The sequence below is a fragment of the Nycticebus coucang genome, chromosome 4, assembly GCF_027406575.1.
Source record: "Nycticebus coucang isolate mNycCou1 chromosome 4, mNycCou1.pri, whole genome shotgun sequence".
NCBI lineage: Eukaryota > Metazoa > Chordata > Mammalia > Primates > Lorisidae > Nycticebus > Nycticebus coucang.
In genome coordinates, this window is record NC_069783.1 from 145,836,649 (window position 1) to 145,851,737 (window position 15,089).

A 15,089-nucleotide genomic window follows, 5' to 3' on the forward strand; every position below is an offset into this window, starting at 1 on the left:
CCAACTTGTGACAAACCAAAAATATTGTCACACATTGCCAGATATTTCCTGGAAGCCAAAACTGCCCTGGTTAAGAATCAGTGGGTTATACTAAATTCTCTTAAGTGTAATGTGACCTCTGCTGCCTCAGGGCTTTTGCACACACTGCTCCTTTTGCAAACAACTCTCTTCCTTAGTCTTGCCCTGACTATTTCATGTGGTTTTATTAGCTTTTAGCTTGAGCATCAATCACTTTCTCTGAGAAGCCTTCTCTGATCACTGCCTGGTTGCAGGCTGGCTTCTGTAATTACCCAAAGCCTCTGTGCAGAGGAATGACAATTGTTCTGAAAAGCAACTCAGCAGGGGTAACTCACAGCTGAGCAAAGCACTGGGAATTACTAGAGTTCAGGGGAAAGGATGGTCTCTGGGGATGGGCCAGAGGAGGAAGGACTCTGAAGGAGGTGGTGTGGAAACTGGAAAAGTTCGGTGGGCATTGAATAAGCCAAGAGGAGTGGGAAAGCCTGCCCTGGGGGACCTCAGTGAGTGAGTTGGAGGCTGGAAAGCCAAGAGCATTTCCTTATCTGTGAAATGAGGCCAGTAATTGCACATACTCCATGGAGCTGCTGGGAGGAACTAATGCATGTTATACAGCAGGTAGGATGCACCAGGGGATGACTGTGAGGGTGAGATGGTGGGGTGTGGGCACGCTGAGCCTTCTAGTGTGCCTGGAATGTGTGGGCTGGGGAGGGAGCCTGTGGTAGACAACCAGAGAGGGTGGCTGGCTTTGGAGGTGATGCGGAGGCATGGGAGGTCAGGGAGCAGGGCAAGGGAAGCAGAGTGAGCATTTTGGAGCCTCTCTGCAAGAGGGAAGCAGTGTGAATGGAGACGTTCTGGCAGGATTCAGATAGACTCTTTCCACTAGGTACTTTGAGAAGTATTGTTAAAAGGACTAGTTATAAGTATGGGGACAGGATGTAGGGGATCGCAAGGCCAGGCAGAACCCCTGTCAGTAGCAGCAGGAAGCCGATCCCACCTCCCAGTGCAAAGGGGGAAGGGAGGGAAGAGGCTCCCAGAACCACAAGGTGGAGAGGCCGAGTGTTAGGGACACACTGCACCTTTGACCATCAGAGTGGGGACCAGCCAACCCAAAGGGACTCCCTGAAGAGGAGCTCCCCACCCGCACTTCCCCTGCCTCCTGATACGGGCCAGTAGCCAGAGGACCAGGGCACTTGACGTGGAGCACATGGGCAGGTGCTGGGCTGAGGGGAGGTGGGGAGTCTGCTGGTGGGGCTGGAGGGCGATGGGGAAAGCTTACCCGGGTCAGAGGGGAGGCTAGCGTGTGTGCATCAGTGTGTATGTGTACATGAGTGTGAGAGACTACCTATGTGTGTTCAGTGTGTGTGTATGTGTGTACATGTGTTCATGTATGCGCATGAGACAGGGAGAGGATATGGATATATACAGTGTACAAGAGTGTGTGTACATAGTGTATACATATGTATATGTGTACACGAGATTGTGTACACAAGAGAGGATGAGTATGTATGTCAGAGAGGGAGTGTGTGTGTATGTTTGTGAACATGTGTATGTGGAGTGTGTGCATGTATGAGTGTGTGCATGTGTGTACATGCGCATATTGCCATGTGAGTGTGAAATAGTTGTATGTGTGTATGTGCACGTGGGTAGGAAAGAAATAGGCAAGAAATAGAGAATGTGTGTACTTGTGTCCACAGACGCATGTGTGAGTGTGTGTAAGTGTGTATGTGTATGAGCATATGTATGTGTGTGAGAGAGGGCATATATAACACAAATATGCAAATGTGTGCTTGTGCATTTGCATGAGCATGAGAGGAAATGTGTGTTCCTGCGTCTATATGTGTACACATGCACACACGTGTGTACACATGTGCATACACTGTCACATGTAGAAAGTGGAGTGTAATCGTCCCCTTCCTTGAATCTGAGTTGGCCTTAGTGACTTGTTTCTGACAAACAGAATATGGTGGGGTGATGCTGGATGACTCTCCAGGCAAGGTTGAACAGGTGCTTTAGTTTCTGCTCTAGCTTTCTCTGGGAACATGTACCTTTGGGCCCTTGAGCTGACATGTGTAATATGTTTGGTTGCCCTAAAGCCACCATGCTAGGAAGACCACATGGAGAAAGGGCATAGAGACAGAGATACTCATACGTCCCCACCATCCCAGCCACCAGGCACTGACATGTCCCATGCTGGTCACCGTCTGACCACCCTCTCAGGAGAGATCCAAGGAAGCACCACCCATTTGGGCCATTCCCCAAATCCTGACTACTAGAAACCATGAGAAATAATGACTAGTTATTATTTTAGACTGCTAAGTTATGGGGTTATTTGTTATGCAGCTATTACTAACTGACACATGCAGAGTCCCCCTATCTTCTCCTTGCCGACAGAACACCTCATTTCCTATACAGAGAATGTCTTCTCAACCCAGCTTCCTACTTCTCAAAGTATGACTTCATCAGTGTGACAGTAACTTTCTGGGGCTGGGGTAGGTACAGAGCAAGAGACTGTGAAAGAAGCAAAGGGCAGAAGGACCTCAGCCCCCGGTGGTCAGGATGCAAGTTACGAGAACTGACTCCAGGAGAACAGATAGATCATTCCACAAGTGTCCCAGAGAAGACCTAAAATCATCATGATGATGGTGGCGACTTCCCAATTATTGGCCATCTTGTGTTTGTGTCCTGTACTCCCATCTAGTTGGTACATGCATGATTTCCTTAATCTCCTCAACAATCACTTAAGGAAGATACTACATAGCATTATTTTTTGTTTTGCAGATGGAAAAGCTTTGGCTCAGAGTGGTGGAGTGATGTCCTAACTTAAATGTAGGCTTGGCTGCTTCAAACCTGAGCACTTCCCTGTCACTGGCCTGAGCTGATCCAGGAAGAGCTAGGGCAGGGGTCAGAATGTGGTATCCCCACTGGGCATCACAGGATGATGGTATCCAGTCAGGCCTGGGCATGGGGCTGGGCGGGGTGGTGGTGTCCTGGTCTGAAGGACAGGCCAGAGGAGGGGAAGGTGATTCTGCTCTGAGGGGTTTCCTTAGCACTGGTGATCCAAGCAATATTGACAATTGGTTTTCACGCCATCCTGATCTGGATTGTGGAGGCTTCTGCCTTGCCCTGCCCAGGTGTAGCAAGTGTGACGCCAATATATCACGAATATAGCCCTCTCAGTGTGTGTCCACAGCTCACTTTGCATCTGAGGCTGAGCCCAGCTCCCCTCATGAGAGGCCCCTGCAGACCAGCAATGTGTGCCAGACTCTGCTCAACACCCCAAGTGCCATCACCTCTCTCTCCTCAGGCTCCGTTCTGCCGTCCAAGAGCAGCTCTTCCCCTGCTCTTTCCAGGCCCCTGATAGATAATGACACTTTACTTAGACCAGTTGCCCGTTTTGTTTTCAAAGTATTTACTTGACAACTAAATACTTGCTAATTTTCTCTTTATAAGAAGAAGGCATGCTCATTATAGAAAATGTGCAGAAAAATTCCTTTCTCTTCATTCTCCACATTTCTTACGTACCCACCATGTGTCACTGCTATGCCAGGTGGTGAGCGTATCGAGATGTACAAACCACCACGCCATTCCCGTGCCACGGACTTACACGTCCTAGAATTGGGAGAAGAACATTTTTTAAAATCCCTTATTTCTACCTCCCAGGGAAAGCACCCATTAGCATTTTGCTGTATGTGCCTTCAGGATAATTTCCTCATAAAACTTACACTTATACATACAAATATACATTTAAATAGTATATATCTTTAAAATATAGCATCATAACACACGTATGACTCTGTAGCCTGCTTTTTCACTTGTAGCTTGTTTTCCCCACTTAAAAATTGATCGTCAACATTATGTCACATCGATACATTTTCTACATTATCACACATAAAAGACCAAGAAAGAGTAGGAGAAATTTTCCCAGGGCTCAGCGATCCAGCACCAGTTATTTCTGTTCTTGAAAAGAGTAATAGGGACAGACGGGGCTGTGGGTGGGAGCAGAGGGAGTGAGAACCCTGACTCTGTCCTGGCTGTCCCCCAGGACGGCCACTCCTATCAGGATCTGTTCACTTCGAACTGCCACAAGGCTAGACCTACTCTGTCAAGGTGGGAGCTGTTACCTTCTTCTGGGGGCACTCCTGTTTTAATGAGGGGACTTTTTAGCAGAGAATGCAAATGCCTCTGGAATGGGAACTCACTCCCAAGCAGGCGGTAGCCTGGGTTACCACCTGGGTCCCCTGCAGTCCAGTCCTGGAGCCAGAGATCTGAGAAGCACAACTGACAAGAGTCAAAGCTGGAAAGGGACTCCGCGGGCTCCTGGAAAAACCTACCCATTTTAGAGATGGGGCCGCTGAGATCCAGAGAGGCTCACACAGTGTCTGGACAAGATCAGACACAGGTCTCCAGCCCCCAACTCAACCCTCTTTTCCAAGTTGACTAGGGCAGAGGCATTTCTCCTCTGAGAGTCGGAAGGAGTCATCTTTCTTCAGGAAACTTGGAGCACACATGGAAGCCCAGGACAGGCAGGGTCCAGGAAAAGTATATTGCTGGATGGCATGAGCCAGTGAGGGAGGCAGAGTAGAGAAAAACAAGTGCATTCATCCCTTTTGTGCAGGGGCTTCCCTCTTCCCAGTTCCGAGGGTTCACATGAAGAGGGGAGTGTACCCTCCCCACAAAGGCACTTGTAGAGTTCTCTCTCCACTGTGCACACAGAAGCTGTGCAGTGAAGCCACCAGCCCTGGAATCTGCAACCTGGGTGCAGATCCAGGATCTGATGCCTCCTGGCTGTGTGACCTTAGGCAAGTGGCTTCATCTCTCTGTGCCACAGTTTTATCATCTATAAAACACGGCTGGTAACGTTTCCCCTACAGGGGAGTACAAGGCTTGTAGATAAAACTATGTCAAACGTGTGGAGGGCCCAATTAAAATTATATGTGTGGAGGGCCCAATTAAAATTAGATACGGTAGATTAACCAGTAAACGTCTGTGCATCTTATATTTGTGTTCATAAGGACCCAAGGACCCAACATAGGGACCCTGAATTCTGATATCAGCTCCTGTGTGACCCTGGACAAGTTAGATAACCCCTCTGGACTCTGGTTTTCTTATCTGAGCAATGGGAACAATCATAGAATCTACCTTGCAGGACTTGATGGATGGATGGATGGTGGGTGGATGGATGGATGGATGGAATAATTAAGAATAATTAAGATAATTACTGCACATAAGGAACTTAACCAAATGCCAGGCATATAGACGGATGGTGCTTAATTCATCTAGCTGTTATTATTATTGGTGGTATTGTTTGAATTGGTACTACTGTTTGGAAACATGGAAGGCCTCCCCTTCTCTTAGCTATCCTATATGCTCCCTTAGGGGTTGGTTAAGGAAACTATATTCATTGAGCACTTGCAATGTGGTTGGTCCTGAGCTAAATAACTCCACCTGCTGTGTTTCATGTAATCTTTCTGTAGTATCTGAAGTAGGAAATCTTCCTTCCTCAACCCCGTTAGTGCAGATGGATGAAATTACAGAGAGGTGCAGAAACTTGTCCAAAGTCACAGATCTACAAAGTAGAAGAGCTGGGATTTGAACCCAGATCTGTCTGACTCCCAAATCTTGTCTCTCCCCTCTACATAAGACCCACCCACGTCTTCTTCAATTGGCTCCTCCCACATCATTTCCCTAAATATACATTTCTTAAGTTGTTCCCAGAAACCATGATCTCTCTCTCTTGCCTTGTGCTTCATATTAAGTAACGGTTTACACATTTTTTGGCTTCCATTTATCACATTTTTATTGCGGAACTAATATACATCAGGAGCCACTGTTCCCTTTGCTCAATTGCTCAATGGGCATAAAGAATAGTAGTGATGACAGACATTGTACAGTCCATTATATGGTGAAGGGTACTATAATATATATATTATTTCATTGTACCCTCATGAACGCCCTCTGAGGTTGGGATTATTATCATCCTCATTCTCAAGATGAGGAAACCAAGGCTCTTGGAGGCAAAATATTTTGTTTTAGGTCATTCAACTGGTAAGTGATGGAGTAAAGACATTAACCTGATGATTTTAGTTTCATTTGGGAGCACTTTCAACTGTATTGGTAAACACTGTTATATTCACCCACCCACCCATGCATCCATCAGTCCTTCCATCCATTCATCCATCTCTCTCCTCATACATGTATTCATCCACATTCCCACCCACTCATATATCCATCCATCCATCTACCCACCCACTCTTGTATCCATCCATCATCCATTCATCCACCATCCATCTATCCACCATCCATCCGTTCACCATCCATCCATTCATCCACCATCCATCCATCCATATATCCATCCTTTCATCCATTCTTCCATCCATCCATCCATCTATCCATCTATCCATCCATCCATCCACCCACCCACTCTTGTATCCATCATCCATCCATCCACCATCCATCCATACATCCACCATCCATCCATCCACCCACCATCCATCCACCCACCATCCATCCATCCATCATCCATCCATCCATCCATCCATCCATCCTTTTATCCATCCATCTATCTATCCATCCATCATGCATTCATCTACCATCCATCCATCCATCATCCATTCATCCACCATCCATCCACCATCCATCCATACATCCACCATCCATCCATCCACCCACCATCCATCCACCCACCATCCATCCATCCATCATCCATCCATCCAGCCATCCATCCATCCATCCATCCATCCTTTTATCCATCCATCTATCTATCCATCCATCATGCATTCATCTACCATCCATCCATCCATCATCCATTCATCCACCATCCATCCACCATCTATCCATACATCCACCATCCATCCATCCACCCACCATCCATCCACCCACCATCCATCCATCCATCATCCATCCAGCCATCCATCCATCCATCCATCCATCCTTTTATCCATCCATCTATCTATCCATCCATCATGCATTCATCTACCAACCATCCATCCATCATCCATTCATCCACCATGCATCCATCCATCCATCCATCCATATATCCATCCTTTCATCCATTCTTCCATCCATCCATCCATCTATCCATCTATCCATCCATCCATCCATCCATCCACCCACCCACTCTTGTATCCATCATCCATCCATCCACCATCCATCCATACATCCACCATCCATCCATCCACCCACCATCCATCCATCCACCATCCATCCATACATCCATCATCCATCCATCCACCCACCATCCATCCATCCATCCATCCATCCTTTTATCCATCCATCTATCTATCCATCCATCATGCATTCATCTACCATCCATCCATCCATCATCCATTCATCCACCATCCATCCATCCATCCATCCATCCATCCATCCATCCATCCATCCATATATCCATCCTTTCATCTATTCTTCCATCCATCCATCCACCATCTATCCATCAACCTATCCATCTACCATCCATCCATCCACCCATCCATCCATTCATCCATCCATCCTTTCATCCATCCATCTATCTATCCATCCATCTACCCACATAAAGGGGGGATTGCAAGGTGGGTAAGATGTCGTCCATATTCTCAAGGATCTTTTTCTCTAGGTCTGTGCTGTTCAAAATGGTGGACAGCTGTGGGTATTTTACCTAAATATAAATTAATCATAACATAATAAAATTTAAAGTGGCTTTTCTGTCAACACCAGTCATGTGTGCATTGTTCCATAGGAAATTAGTGGCTTCCACACTGGACAGCCCAGATCTATGATATTTCCATCACCAGAGAAAGTTCTATTAGACATTGCTGCTCTGGAGGCAGAAGCCTGAAGATACATGAGAACACATGAGAATAATGAGGCAGGTTGTGAAAAGTTCTGTGACGTGCATAAAGAGTGGCAAACCATCAGCCTTAAGGACAATAGCAGCAGCCACAGTCGCTTATTGGTAAGGAACTTTATAATTTGTAAAATCCTCCTGTATCCATTTGCTGTTTGAGCACTTTACTGAATGGAAATCTTAAATCCATTTTACAGATAAGAAAACTGAGGCTCGAGAGATGAAGAAACATTCACAGGGGAGTCTGAGGATTTGAAAACTTTTTTTTTTTTGCTGCACCTCCTTGAAGGTTGTGGAAGAAAAACATCAGGAGCCAGATTTCCATTTTCCCTTGATCAGAAAGTGCCCACCACCCAAACGTACCTCCTCCTTGGCATCCCATCATTATTCTTTTAAAATTCCTTAGCTGTGATGAGTCTGATGTAGCCTCATTCCCTGCTTCTGACTTCTTTCCCTTTAGTCCAGTCCGACACCAGTCACCGGGGAGCTCTCCCTAAAAGGCAAAAGTGAACCAGTCTTTTCCCTGCTAAGAACCTTCTATGGCAGCCCATTCCTTTTAGGGTAAAGTCCAAACAGCACACCAGGGCCAGATGAGTCCTCCAAGATCCAGGCTCTGCTGGCTCCCCGGCCTACCCTGCAGCAGGGAATCTTCCTCTCAGACCCTCCAAGTATCTCTCCAGGGCTGGGGCTCCTCACGTCACTCCACACTTCTTGGCAGATGAGACACCTGTGTCCTGATACCCTTTCAGCCTTTGACTGCCTGATGGGGTCTAGTCTTTTCCCTCCACTGTTCTGTAATATGGAGGGCTGTACTTAGTTATATACTTGTATCTGCAGAGAGGGGTAGAGAGAGAGCTGGGGGAGGGGAGAAAGAGAGGGAGAGGAAGAGAGAGAGAATTTTTAAAGTAATGACTAGAAAAATTTTAAGTGATCATTCATGAAGAGAGGGACTGAGGAACTTTGGGAGTTTTATTATCAATTTTGTATCTTTTTAACTTTTTTGGGACAGGGTCTCACTCTGTTATCCAGGCTAGACTGCAGTGGCATCATCAAAGCTCACTGCAGCCTCCAACTCCCGGGTTCAAGTGATCCTCCTGCCTAAGCCTCTGTAGGCTGGGACTAGAGGTGTGAGCCATCAGGCTGGGATAAATTCTTTCTGTTTGTTTGTTTTAGATACAAGGTCTTGCTATTGCCCAGGCTTCAATTTTGTGTCTTAAAATTATTTGGTATTTTGGTCCATTAACAGATATACTTTTCCCAGAGAGTGTATAACTATTAAAAAGTAACAATTAACTATTACCTCAGCCATGAATCCTTTTCAAGACCCCTCTCCTCAGAACTGTGACCCCCTTGCTGCTGATGGGACTACGGAAGGACCAGGGCCAGTGCGTCCGTATTTGCGGTGTTCTCCAGTGTCCTGCGCAGAGCATGGCCTGGAAGGGCTGGGCCTTGTAAATGTCGTTTTAATGAGCAGAGGAGGGAAACTCATGACAACACTATGCATCGTCCAGGTTAAATAACAGAAAAGATTATTATAGCAATGATGCCGCAGAGCAGCCTCAATTAGCAGGGCCAACAAGGAGTGCTGGGACAGCTCAGCCACCGCATCAGGGATCATCAGAAAGCATTTTCCCCTTCTGCAGAGCATCTTTCACTCTTTGTTTGCATTTTAGTTGTTCAGGATTTCTTACACCTTCACACCCTTGTCCTTGCTTTTTCTTTCCCTTTTAGGGGCAGGGGCACTGATTTGAATCTCATTTGTATTTGGTGGAAGGCGACCATGAAACCAGTTGGTTTCTTGACAGTGGGGGTGACCCTCCAGTGAGCAAGCAGTTCTCAAAGAGTGGTCCCTGGAGATGCAACATCAGCATCACTGCCTGAGAAATTGTTAGAAATGCAAATTTCTGACTCAGAAACTTTGCGTGGGGCCCCAGAAGTCTATGTTTCTATAATGCAAGCATTCCTGGTGATTAAGGCGCATGCTCAAGCTTGAGAGTAATGGGCCCAGAGGTGGACTATGGTGCTTTGGCTCTCATTCTAGCTGTGCTACCTGCTGGCTGTGTTTGCATGGGCAAGTTACCTCGCCTCTCTGTGTCTCTGTGTTTCCATCTGTAATATGGGCATATCAACAGTGCTCATTTCACAGAGTGTGTGAGGATGGACTGAGAGAATGTCCTTAGAGCAGTAGCCAGCACTCATGGTTAGACCCAGAAGAACGCTTCATCGGTACCATACTTCATGGAGTAGAAGCCACCTTTGATTTCAAACCCATTCAGATTTCAGATAGTAAATGTGGAGCACAAGTTTGCCTTAAAACAGTATTTCTCAAACTTCGACATGCACACAAACCACTTGGGGATGTTGTTGAAATGCAGATTCTTGTTCAGTGGGACCGGGGCCAGAGAGTCTGCTTTTCCAGCCTGCTCTCAGGTGTAGGGTGCTGCTGCTTTGTGAATCACGCTTCAAGTGGGGCTTGCACTGGGTTCACATGATGAGCAGAAAATAGCCATGGACTTATCTTGGAGAGGGTGTCTGGGCCAGGCACAGGGGAACTTGCTCATCTGTCTGTGGCCAAAAGACAGAGAAAGCCTTTGCAGAGACATGGTTCGAGCTCCTTCTGCGCCCACTCACTGGCCTAGACCAAGCCCTTTCCATCCCATCTTCATCATGCTCATCTGTCAAAAAGACCACTCAGTGCCTACCACACCCACTCCAAGGGCAGGTGGGGGGGGGATCAAATACCGATTTTATAAATAAGTGAATTAATAACACACTTTCCCTTGGGATTATGTATTTTCCAGAGTTTAAAGATGGTGAAATGACCTGGAAATTTGCATGAGCCTAGACAAGGCACTGTTGTTAAAGTTGGTCAATTATTACCATTATATCGTTGTAACTGGTGTGAGTGACAACCTCCATGATAAAATTCCCCTTCTAGCGCCAACCCCAGAGATGGCCAGCCTTTACAGGGTCATCCTGGAATTCTGATTGCTCTAGGGGACTGTGCCTGTGGGGCCACTCTTCTGGGTGGGCTTAGCATGCTGAGGGCTGAGCAGAGGGCCAGGCAGTGGCAGCCTCAGAACCTCATTACTCCCATTATCTTCTTTGTAGCCTCTCTCTGATTTTTAGCCACTGCTCACTTCTAAGGGGACATGGCAGGGTTGGAGAAAGAAGGGGTCACGCATGCTCATTTCCAGAATGAACAAAGAACCCTTATAGGGGAGAGGAAAAATGCCTCTTGCCCCTCTCCCCTGACACATGTGCGTGCGCACACACACACACACACACACAAACAGGCTGCCCCAGCCAGCATGTCACCATCAATCAGCCCCTTCCCAGTTGCTGTTTGCAGGCAAGTTCCCTACAGATGTGCTCGGAGGGCTGGGAGATGGAGAAGAAGGTAGGGCTGGGGCTGGGGCTGGGGAGGGAGGGGAGGCAGAGATGTCCTCAAAGAGTTAAAACCTTGCCTCACCAGACTGCAAATTCTCCTCAACTCTCCCCCACCCCCCTCAATCTAGCCAAACAACAGCTTGACATTTTCCATCCTTCACGAGAAAGACAAAGACGGGAAGATATTCCCATGATCCCTTTCTGCATGCCTAACCGTGAGCTCAGGTGCCGTAGCGTTTGCCCTGCGCCGGCCCCATCAACATGAAGGGCGAACTCATCCCTTCTGCATCTTTTTCTCGCCACTGCTTGATTAATTGGCTGACTACTACGCCAGTGGAATACCTAATGCTTTCCCTTCCCCTATTCTTCCTTCTCATTTTTTTTCCTCTTTTGCACCATTTACATATACTTTATATTCCATAATTTTCACCCAAAAAGAAAAAAAAAATAAAGAGAGAGCGGGCCCATCTCAGTAATTTGATGTAATGACGGCATGTCACCAAAAAGAGGAATTAGAAAAATCTGTAGGTATTTAATTTATTCTTGTTTTTTTTTTTTTTTTTCCCAAGTAGATCTCTCTGAGAGAAGCATTAATATTCATGGGCAAGGGGAAAAAGTATACTCAATAGGAAAATTCTAGATTTTTTTTAGGGGTGGGGAGACAGCTAAATTCAATGCATTTTTAAGCACCATTATTTAACTAATAGTGCTGGAGTCCCTCTGGTCTAAGTTCCTCCCCTTCAATGAGAATAGGTGGGTTTTAGTTTGCCTTCAAGGGGTGTGTGTGTGTGTAGGGCTCACACCCACTCTGTTGAAGCAGGAAAACCAGGTTCTGTGTTTTCCTCCCCTCCTGGGAGGACTCGAAAAAAGCAGAAAAACATAAATAAAGGCCTTTCAGAATCCCCAAGCTAGAGTTTTGGTTCTCCTCCAAGCTCCCCTGTGGGCTGTAATTCTGATGGCTCTGTGGACGGAACAATTTTCTTGAGGTTTCCGGCTAGGCCATCCTCTTTCCATTAACTTGGGTTCGGATTTTGTGCTGTTAATTAACTGCTTGGTTATCAGAGTAAATGTTGAGTTAAACCATAATCGTAATAGTTACCGCAAAGGAGCAGGGATGAAAAAATAATGATGCAAACACAGACAGACGTCGTAAGTCTTGCTCTCTCTCTCTGAGGCAGGTCTTTGCAAATGGTCTCAAGAGTGTTTGGCTGTCATGGTGGCCATGATGTGTCTAGGGTCCAAGGACCTGACTCAGTTTAGTAGAAAGGTGAGTTCTTAGCCATAAGGGGCATAGATACTCACCCCTCTCTCAATCAATGGGTACACGTCAGAGTTGATAGGTCCCAAGTCTAAGTCATTTTCTAATTGCAGTAATAATAATTACTATTGGTATAATACTCATAATAAGCCACCCCATGTATTGATACCTTTTCTTCATTTTTTTTTTTATTGAGTTAAAACTCACACACAATAAGCTGCAGGAACCCTAAAACCATGCAGCTTGGTGAATATTTTATCCACGTTTGTGCTCCACCTGGATCAAGACATGGAACATTTACAACACCCCAGCAGAGTCCCTGTGCTCCCCCTCTCCCAAGTCAAGGCACTCCTTCTCAAAGATAGCCACTCTTCTGGCTTCTAGCATTGTAGATTGGTTTTCCCTATTCTTAAACTTTAAATGAATGGAAACATACCAGCACATACTCTTTCGCGTTGAGGCTTTTATTTATTTATTTATTTTTTGGCAATGGGTCCACATTGGTATGTAGAGGTAGTTCATTTTTTATTATTGCTGTGCAGTGTCCTGACGCAGACTTTGACACAATTCAATTACCTGCTCTGCCGTTGATGGTCATTTGGGCTGCGTCTGGTTTTGGCTATGAAGAGTCAGGCTGGCATGAATATTCTCCCACCTCCCTGTTGAGATAGAACCCCTCCTCCTATTGGCCAGAAACAGAATATCTGGTCATGGGGTAAGTACACGTTTAGATTTGGTAGAACCTGCAAAAAAGTTTTCAAGTTTTGTTTTTTTTTTCAATTTACACTTCTACCAGCAGTGCCTGGGCTTCCCGTGGCTCCAGATTTTCACCAACTCTTGGCGGTGTCGTCATTCCCTTTACTTTTGGCTATTTTCGTAGGTGTGGGAGGGGCCCGAAGCCAAGGAGGGAGGGTAAGAGATACTAACTCAGCTGAACATGGAGAAAAGTGGATCCAAGACACGTGGAGAGAGAGAAGGAGGATGACAAGGCTGGGAGTAACCAGAGAAATACAAGTGGAAAGCTGGACAGAAAAGAGAAGAAAAAGAGAGAAGAGAACAAATGACAAGGAAAATGGAAGAAAAGAATGCTTAAGTTGAGAAGCAAGGGGTCAGGGTTAGTGGAGGGGGACAAGTTGTGGAGAAGAGAAGAGAGGAAAGAGCAAACGCCCTGGGAGGCTGGCCAGGGGAGCAGGGCTAGTGCAGAGCTGGGTCTCTTGTATTTTGTGAAACACAGCCTTATTTATTTTTTTAAAGTGCTTCTTGATATTTTTATGTTTATATGTTTTAACTTGGGCCCAGCCTCATGAAAAATGCATAAGGAATAAGTGGTTTCTGGGAATGTTTTATACATGATTGGGGAGTTGCAAGGATTCAGAGGTGGACGGGAGGGAGGGACGCTGTGGACAGTCTCCTCCTTGGGCCTCCCTGGCAGGGCTTGCCTGTGGGCTGTGGGCAGGTGCTCAGGAAAGATGGTGCTTTGCGATCACACGGAAGGCAACCCAGGGTGGCGGCCAGCTGGTGTGGCCAGGCTCTTCTCCCAGTTCCACTGGCCCTGTGACTGGGCAATCCTATATTCCCCTCCTCTGAGCCTCAGTTTCCTCTTCTGCCACATGGGGCCATTTAAGGGGTGGTTATACTAACCTGGGGCCAGTGGGACCTGCAGGGCACACTAAGAAAGCTTAGGCCATCAGTGGTTGGAGCAGAGCTTGAACAGCAAAAGAGTAACTTGGACAATAACAGAGGACTCAAGAGAACATCCTTATGCTTCTCCCAGGTAATCCCTTACCTGTAGCTGCGAGTGCCAGGTGTTACTGATGAGGCCCCCGCCTACTCCCCGGCTTGGCAGCCTCCATCCTGGTGCCCTGACGTCAAGCACTCGCCATGTCCCATGTATTTGTACCCCTCGTCTTTGCAGATACTATTGCCTTAGCTTGGACTGACGCCTTATCCAACCAGCCACAGGTTCTTAAACTCCTTGTAGGGGAGTGAGAATTAAATTTGTTTTTCAAAACCAGCTGAAAAATTGTATACTCTTTCACAAGTGAAAAAAAAAAAGCCCATGCCCTCCATTCTGAACACAATGTGCTTATTGTGTTTGTTGACCTGGGTCATCTTGTCTCTAAACTCTGGTTTCTGTTTCAAGAACTTGGTGCTAAGGTCTCTGCTTTCATGAATGGGTCTCTCCCCAGGTTTCCCCTAAATCAGCAAACCTGGAGAGTCTCTGCTGACTTGGTATCCCAGGGACTTGGGACTTAGTTTGTGTGTCACCCATTTATGTGTCTTTCTCCTTCACTAGTGAGTCTAGCAAGTGCCTGTCTCTGTGTTCTGGGAGCCCAACACAGGAGCTGGCCCGGGGAGGCCCTCAGGAAATGTCAAATGCATTTGGAGGCATGTCTCTTTCTGGAGCACTGACAGCCAGAGGATCACAGTCACTGCAAAGGCAGAGTGGAAACTTTCTAGAGCTTTCCTTCTAGAAGCTGGACCTTGTCTCTTTGCAAGGAGGAAAGCAGCCTCTAGAGGAAGTATGGGTTTGGGTTGGGAAATCAAAGCTTCCTAAAAGCCTAACATGTTCATTCCCAAGAAGCACAAAGTTCGGCAACA

The 15,089-nt window shown here is 46.5% G+C and overlaps 1 long non-coding RNA gene across 1 annotated transcript; it reads left to right on the forward strand.

The window, feature by feature from the left end:
• The first annotated feature begins 440 nt into the window (after positions 1–440).
• On the forward strand, positions 441–8,174 carry LOC128584144 (uncharacterized). The gene is made up of 3 exons (XR_008379638.1): positions 441–633; positions 7,733–7,948; positions 8,038–8,174. It is a non-coding gene; the product is annotated as an uncharacterized LOC128584144 (long non-coding RNA).
• Positions 8,175–15,089: the final 6,915 nt, after the last annotated feature.